At 38.5% G+C, this 5,689-nt stretch overlaps 1 non-coding gene across 1 annotated transcript; it reads left to right on the top strand.

Moving 5' to 3' along the window:
* Positions 1-2,212: 2,212 nt before the first annotated feature.
* Positions 2,213-2,286, top strand: Trnat-ugu. The gene has a single exon. It is a non-coding gene; the product is annotated as a tRNA-Thr (tRNA).
* Positions 2,287-5,689: the final 3,403 nt, after the last annotated feature.

Below are 5,689 nucleotides of genomic sequence, written 5' to 3'. Positions count from 1 at the left end.
TCATCGGCGAAAAACTGTTTCATCTCGAAACATTTGTTATTAGGAAAATGTTCAGTGCATCAAGTTAGAGTTTATCAACAACAAAAATGTGCAGCCTCCCTTCACGAAACTCCCCCCTCACTCCCTCAACCCCACTGTCATTGGGATCAATGAGATTTTAATTTCCGCTTGGGTTGGAGATTTGGGTATCAATCAGGTGGCCAATGTCTTTGGGAGACCCGAAGTAACCTGTACCCCCACCCTACTACCTTCACCCTCCATCTCTGAAAACGGGATTTCTTCACGTAATATTTCGTCCTACTGCTGAGCTGTGGATTCTGTACTTCTTGTTGTGCCCCCTAGTGAAAAATTTTGTTAAAGTTAGATGGATTCGAGACTGGAACCACCACGTGGAATGCGTAAAAGGTATTACCTACTTCCATGCATCAGCTTATCTGAACTATGCTAGGAGTGCATATCTATGCTACATGGAGAAAATCAACCTAAAAGATAAAGCGAATCCTAATGAATTTCATAAATTTACAATTGAAGGCTACTGAATCCATTCGCCCTACTAAGCAATTTTGTTTTGTCTTCTGTTAGACGTGCAGATGCTAATGATTGGTGGGCTGTCTCATGATCGCTGCGTAACGAATAGTGTGTTATTTTGATGGACTTTGTGTATGCTGTGCCTCCAGCACTGTTGTGAACATATACTAATGTTCACTGAGGTACGTTCCGGGACGCCTGAAAAATATTTTGATATGAGGCCTTCCCGTGTAAGCAGGGTTCTCTTTACACCATTCCTCGAACCACGGAAATAGTGTCCGTACAGGAACAGTTCTTCACGAAGATGTGAACTGTTCTTATTAGCGAGTAATTGGTATTGACTGTTTGAAGTGAATCGTGCGAGATACTTTGGAGGATGCGAAGTTAAACAAAAGAATGAGGCTGTTACTCTAGCACTATTCTCGTGTGCTCTGAAAACAGCACACAAAAAAGGACACAGTCATTCCCCTTACTCTTTTGTATAGACTTTTAAATGTCAAACAGTCTTACGATATCCTGAGAGAATTGTTCGAATTTGAGCATGCACACTTTCCGACTTGTCTCATCACTGCATACGGTACGTGCAAGGCCACAGTCAGCATTATATGTAGCATTCACTCCGATACAAGATGAAGTGGAGCTTGGTATACGGAAATGTGCAGTAATTGACGGAGGACACGTTGAATGGAGTACGGCTACAACAGCCTCTCGTGCGTTGGTGTGCAAGATCTGTATCGACTGTACGCGAAAACACTTCGGACGGGTATCCAAAGCACCAAAACGGCAAGCTTTACGGCATTCAATCACAAGACTAGTATTTTCCACAACAGCCGTTGTACTGTAACAATACATTTTTTTAAATCAAATGCTACCAACAAAAGAACTCCATTTCAATGACGACCATTGAAATGGCTGCAAAGGCCATTGTGGTTAAGCAGGCGATAAAATACACCGACGTGATAACAATGAACACCACTACATAAAAGACAGGTGACTATAATAGTGGTACCACCAGAGATGAACACGTAAGACTATCGTGGTATTGCCGACAGTATTAATCTCGTTTTAAAATAACCTCTATTTGCAAAAGAGTTGGAAGGATAATTCCCCCAAAGTACTATACTTATCAATTTCATACACGCTCAGTCCACAAGATATTCTTTCCTACGATACAACAAGCGGGCATGACTGTACTTTAGTCAGCTTTGGACAAGGAAAAAAGAAAGGAAGCACCATTTACGAGAAAATCACTTCATTTGTATGAATTCGTGGTGTCTGTTATTTCGGACACGGCCGAAAGAACAGACACCACACATTCATATAACTGATTCGTCTATATGAGCAATGGATCCTGGCGACTACTTTGTGTCCTATCTTAAGGCTCGCAGTTTTGCTTAAATAAAAGCTGCATGGTCATTCACGGTAACTGTTCTTTCGGGAACAGATACTACCGTCATATATAGTTAAAAATATGGGTTCCCGGCCTTTGACCTTCTTGTGCGAACGCACACGCTATGCCCGAACTCGTACGGGACTTGGTAGATTAATCCGCCACGAGTAATGAGTATGATGGGCAAACATCTATTAGGCGCACTACGAATGTAGTGTTGTGGACATGTTGAGAATGTGGATCTCACGGGGAGGGTGCAAGGGATAAGTCCCTGCAGACACACTATCCTCTGTGGCCGCGGTGGCTCAGATGGATAGAGCGTCTGCCATGTAAGTAGGAGATCCCGGGTTCGAGTCCCGGTCGGGGCACACACTTTCAACATGTCCCCAATGAAGTGTATCAACGCCTGCTTGCAGCTAGGGTGTCCATTTAATTATCATTTCATTAAATAAAACAGTGAGTTACGCACACCTCAGTTAATTATTCTGTTAACCAGACGTTTATTCTTGACTAAGCCGAAGGTCCTCTCTTCCTGAAATTACTTAAAACGTCATGAAGTTGTCATTAGTATGTATGTCATTCAACTAAAAAAGCAGATAAAAAACTAACATTGTAGCTGGGAAAACATTAAAGCATTTTAGTGAGTGTTACAATAATGCGGACCTTCTGCACTAGCATTTTCATTCCCTACAGCTCCAATCCCTTTAACTGTATGTCCCCCAATCACTCGCGAACGTCTGTATGCATTGCTGTTACATTACTGTAACAATAAAGCGATTGTCGACCACCGCGTGAGGTTTATAATCTGCTAATTAATTGCTACGTATATGATGTCATTTATACGCACGAAAACCACTGTCGACACTGAGGATATCTCTACAAGCTTTTAAGTATAGGTCAGTGATGTTATACCGCTTAAAGTTCGTGGTGAAAATTAACATGATAGTTGAAAAACTTTATGAGAGTGGGAGATAGGTAATCATCCCTAATCTGCTGATGCCATACTTACTGTTACATGGAAGCGTCAATGAAATTCTTCTCGTAACATGAATTATCTGTTCAGTAGCTTGTATACAGATATATAATACAATTTCCTTCAAAAACTCGCAATGGCGTCGATTTCTACTTCACAAGAATGAAAACGTCTAATGAATTACTTCTTAACAAGAACAAAGATTTCGTAGACTAAGAATAATTATCTGAACGCAACAGAGTTATAAAGAATATCAATGTCTCTCCCTCTAGCACCATCACGTCAAGTCACGCTGCTTTCTCTCGTATTGTTTGATACATCATATATGCACCTCTCGTGGGCGAACGTTTTTGGGCAAAAAGAAAAAAGAAAAAAAAAACACAAGCGTTCAGACAACACTATGTCAATGATTGTTCATGACGCTGTGTACTACTAAAGTCTAATTTTCTTATTAGTCAATATACTGTCAATTGAAAACTGAACATAAACTATGCATTGGGCTGCATATATTATAATGAAGTTCAATAGCGTGCTAAGAAATCTGTGCTGCTTGAAAATGACTGAAATGCAGCTTATATGCATAGCTCATTTAGCTCGCTTTAATTCGTTTGTCGAGGATGGTAAGAGATGTGATCAGAATCTTTTTTCATCATCACTCAAAGGTTCTGTCAAGTGCCTTGGTATGTCTCCTCTAGCTTGCAATCTAGCCATCCGGGATAGATTCACCATCCTTGTATTTCTCATTTGCAAAAAAAAAAAAAAAAAAAAAAAAAAAAAAAAAAAAAAAAAAACCAGTGGATAAGGGAATATCTACAATATGGATATTTTTTAAATGAATTTAAACACTTATAACAAAAGAAACACAACACTGTTAATCTTCTGTATCTTGAGGTGAACCACCAATGCGTTGTGTTACGTCCATCTACAATTCTCTTCTATTTCTCATCTCTGGGTAACTGATTTGAATTCTGTTCCAGTTTCATCTTATCCTCGTGGGTATTATATTTTCGGCATAGGGTTTACATGAAGATAGATGTCACTGTAAGTTCTGTGGAAAAGGTATTTATCTGTGCTGAGCTGAAATAGAATCTAATCTAAAGTCTTTTATAATTCTCCATCCTCAGTATTCAGGAGTTGTAAGATGTTGATTCTTATCAATAACCATAGGATGCACTATACACTAAACCAACTGATGATGCCATCTCAACTTATGCTCGTCATCTTTCAGATGCACCTTAACGCTTGTTGATGGACTTGCAACTGCTCAGCATTAGCTTAGCTGGTAACTTCGCGAGAACAATTCACATAATAAAATTTACATACGCAGGTATCTTACAGCAATAATAGAATTACAAAGAAAATGTCCATTACAAAAGACTGAAACAAAGTATAAGCGGGTTTTTAGCTGAGAATGGGTTACCCTTCCCAACAGCATGACTTCAGCTCAGCGAGTTAAAAAAGATAGAAACATACACTGACATTGTCAAATTTGGCATAAGGAAAAAATATCTTGCCATAGACCAGATTCATTTGAATCACTAACCCATGGTCATTATGCATTGTGACACCTCATTGAGGTTATTATTAATTAATTGATTAAAAATTAGAAGAAATCAGTCATACTATAGCTAAATTCTCTGTATTCTTAAAAGAAAACTTGTATATACACTGAAAAACAAGTACATAGTGTCTGCATACGTCTCGAACATTATGCCTGAAAAGAAAAGCTAACTAATACATTGCAAAAAGGAACAAAATATACTAAGTATGGTTCATAGTTTCACTGTAAAACTGTCTAATCAATGTTATTTGATATGGATAGTATCTTCAATCTTCAGAATTTTCAGTCATCATGAAATTCCTTCAACAAGTGATGAGGATACATTCCTTTTACCTTTACATTCTTCACATCCTTCAAAACATAGGCCCCTTGATGAGGCAGTTTTGTAATCGCAAATGGTCCATGATACAATAATTGCAATTTTTTGTTCCTCCTCTGTATAAGTGAAGCCTTAGGATGAGTTTTATGTGCTTTTATTCTTCCTAGTCGATTGATAAATAGATTTTTCTTTTCTTCACCATTATGTTGAGTAAGGCTTGGTGTACTTTAAATTGTAGAGACATTCTGTCAACAGCTACTTTGGGTACTGGTCGAATCCAGTCATTCTGATCCCGTTTTCCAAATATCAGTGGGTACAGAGTGCACTCTGTGGTAGTGTGTGTCATATTCTTCAAAATTTCTAGAAAATCGTCAAGATAATAGATCCATTTGGTTTGTTGGTTGTGGGAATATGTTCTCATGAACCGGTTTAATTCATGAAGGATTCGTTCCACAGAATTTGCAGAAGGGTGGTACACTGATGTTAGAATTTGTTTTATAGCACAGCTGCTTAGTGTTACCCTTCAACGAAATCTAGTGAACGTTGACCCATTGTCAGAAAGAATAGCCTCTGGTTTGCCTACATTGACTATATAGTCTTTCACCAGTTTCTTGGCTATAGATGCACCAGTAGCTGATTTTAACATATAAAGTGTGACATATTTGGCGAATATATCGAGAAAAGCTACAACATAATTGTATCCTCCTCTTGATGGCGGTAGAAGACCACAGACATTGACCAAAATGATCGATAGCAGTTTAGTAGGTGTAATAGGATTTAGGAAATCCATCACACAAAAGTTTCCTGTTTTGACTAGCTGACAAATTTTACATTCCCTTAACTGTTGGTGCACTTTCCTGCGAATATTTGGGAAGTAGCAATATGCTTCTTCTGAGCACATTTTAATACTCCAAAATG

The sequence above is a fragment of the Schistocerca piceifrons genome, chromosome 8 (genome assembly GCF_021461385.2).
Source record: "Schistocerca piceifrons isolate TAMUIC-IGC-003096 chromosome 8, iqSchPice1.1, whole genome shotgun sequence".
NCBI lineage: Eukaryota > Metazoa > Arthropoda > Insecta > Orthoptera > Acrididae > Schistocerca > Schistocerca piceifrons.
This window is presented reverse-complemented; position numbering and strand designations above follow the sequence as displayed.